Consider the following 3,058-nt stretch of genomic DNA (forward strand, 5'->3'; position numbering starts at 1 on the left):
CGAACACTAGATCGCGGCAGAGGCAACGAAGCTCCGCCCCCCTGGAGGAAACGGAGCCTGGCCCGCAGCTCCGAGATGGTCATCTTCCCGCAATCGGAACATGACTCATTCACGAACGCCACCTCAGCATGTTTAATGCACAGAAACGTGAGGCATGATCGTGACCATCACCCGGCGCCAGGTAACGACCTCATCCAGAAAAGCACGGGTGAAACGGCATCTTTAAAAAGATGATCCGTTGTGTTTACAAAGATGACAAAGATGCTTATTGTACTCTTTTAGAGAAATTGGCTCTTTTAGGGAAGTGCTCTTTTACGTGCTGAGACGCATAGGGGAAATGGCCGTTTGCAGCACGACAGGAGGTAGTGCAGCCTGAAGTGCGCAACCCACTCGACAAAGGAACGACCACCGGTGAAGTGCCGTCCGCCAACACAAAAAGCTCCCGAGAGTGCGCTAGACTCCTCACACACGAAGCAGTTTGGTAGGAGCAGAACGATGTTGTCGCTCGGCTCTGAAGCGAAAAGCTGGTATGCGTTGCACCGGCTGGAGTGACCGACTGAAAGGGAACCAGGTTTATATATTCATCATTACTAAATCTTGAATTTCATACATTGTAACTAATTTAATCTTGCTTATTCCACAGTTAGCCATATTTTAACCACGTTCATAATTTTTTACTGAATAAATTGAATTCATTTTACAATTAGTACATTTATTCTAAGCAACAGAAGGAACTGTTTTACTGGTGGTTTTCGAAGCAATAGTGAATTTACAAAATGCTCTCTTCATTGCATCTTGTAGTTCTGTATTCCTCAAGCTGTAAATGATGGGATTCAGCAAAGGTGTCAGCACAGAATACAGTACAGCAATGACTATATGAACATCTGGGTCAAATCTAGCTACACGATATGAGATATACACAAAGGAGGCTGAAATATACGAGATACACACCACTGTCAGGTGGGACACACAAGTGGCCGCATCTTTGAGCTGCTGTGCCATGCTCATTTTTCTCATAGCTTTACCAATACAGACATGCGAAATTAAGATGATAAGGAATGTTCTAAGAAATGCAATGAGGGCGTTTGTTAGGGACAAAATGCCATTCCTGGTGGTGTCAATACAGGCAAGGCTCACTACAGAGGAGTAATCGCAGAACATGTGCCTAACAATATTAGGCCCACAATAAGGCAGCTGAGTAGCCCAAATAGTTGTAGGCAGCACCATAAAGGCTCCAAAACCCCAAGAAGCAAATATCAACAGAATACAGAGCTGCGTAGTCATGATAGTCGTGTACCACAGGGGCTTACAGATTGCAATGTACCGGTCAAAAGCCATCACGGTCAAACAAAGCACGCCCTGTCGCTCCAGTTGAGAGAAAAAAGTACATCTGTAAAAAGCATCCTGTCTTAGAAATGGTTTTGATCTCAGTCAGGAACACTGACAACATTTTAGGAATGGTCACTGACGTGTACACAATATCAGAAAAGGACAAATTATGAAGGAAAAATTACAGAGGAGTGTTGAGCTTGGGGTCAGTTCTAACAAGGTATATGATCATGCTGTTCCCACTCAGAACAAAAACATAGACAGTGAAGAAGATGGGAAGCACGTATCTGTCCTTCAGTCCTTCGAGGATAAAATATTCCACAGGCCTGCTGGTGTTCATTGTGCTGATATGCAAGCCTGCAGATCCTGACCTGGTCAAGAAAATATATGTGAGAAACAACAGTAAAATCATAAAATGTTTTTTCCATAAGATGTATTCCACAATGTGCAACTTATGCAATAATGCTGCACATTGGTGGTGATTTACCATGGTCTGTATGCAGTTTTATGATACATCTTGGAAAATTACGTAGTCTTTAAAGTATATGCACTAACATAAAAAAAATAATAGCCATTAACAACAGTTTATGCAAATTCACAATGTTTTCTTCTGTTTTCAGCAAAGAACCATTTTGGGTTCCACAAAGAAACATTCAATGAACAGTTCATAAAAGAAACACTTTTTTTTTTCTTAATGTGAAGAGCCATTTAATAATCTAAAGAACCTTCTTCCTGTATATATATACATATACATATATAAAACTATTATGTATTTGAAAGATTCTTTGGATGTTAAATGTTCTTCATAGAAGTGTCAATGCCAATAAAGAGCCTTTATAATGAAGAGTTTACATTGCATATTGTTATGTTATAAATAGCTAATAATAAGTAATATTAAGCTTTAGACGTTCCAGAAGTTCAGATTCTTCACTGCATTAAAAAAGCGAAAAAGTATTTAAATATTAAAATTTTCTGACAGTTTTTAGGTATGTTGAGAAATGCAACTAACCTTGCAATAAAATATGAAGTGAAATGAAGTCAGTACTACACATAATTATCATTCATAACACAATTAAATTCTGCAGTTTAGTTGAGTCAGAAGCACCTGAGAGTCAGAAGGTCAGTGTTGTCAATCTGGTGTCTTCCTGTGGCAAACATTAAACAGAGGGGGCTTTAAATGCAGTCAGTTTTAAGAAGGAAAAATTGATGTTTTTTTCATTATTATTATTATTATTATTATTTTAATTAGCCACTTTCAATGCCTAAATGATGTTGTGCATTCTATATCCTTGGCATCTCTCATGGTACATCATTAAGAGTAGCACCTAACAGTTAGATTCGTTTTGTTGGATTCATGACTATATATTCAGATTATCTGTTATCTGTTAGAAAAATCTTTTCATATTTTTGGATATATTTATTTATTTATTTATTTATTTATTTATGAATTGTTATAAACATAATGTTTTTTTTTCAGAGTATATTTACATATAAATGAAGATTATCCTACATATAAGCAAATAATATTTTGTGTAATATATTAAATGGGGGGATTCAATTTCAGGCCTAATTTATATCTTGATCTAGTCCTTTTATTTTCTGTGTGTTTGGCAGATGTAAATGATAATGGCAAGTAGGACATTTACTATGACTCTAGCTCCATCTAGTGTTGAAGAAGGAAAGTAACTTAACTGGAAACACTACATTAACAAGACTTTCAATTTATTCA

At 37.3% G+C, this 3,058-nt stretch overlaps 1 pseudogene; it reads right to left on the reverse strand.

Annotated features, from left to right (window-relative positions):
* Window positions 1–717: 717 nt before the first annotated feature.
* On the reverse strand, window positions 718–2,381 carry LOC107685503 (olfactory receptor 6N1-like; annotated as a pseudogene).
* Window positions 2,382–3,058: the final 677 nt, after the last annotated feature.

This window comes from Sinocyclocheilus anshuiensis, unplaced genomic scaffold (assembly GCF_001515605.1).
Source record: "Sinocyclocheilus anshuiensis isolate Anshui unplaced genomic scaffold, SAMN03320099.WGS_v1.1 scaffold922, whole genome shotgun sequence".
NCBI lineage: Eukaryota > Metazoa > Chordata > Actinopteri > Cypriniformes > Cyprinidae > Sinocyclocheilus > Sinocyclocheilus anshuiensis.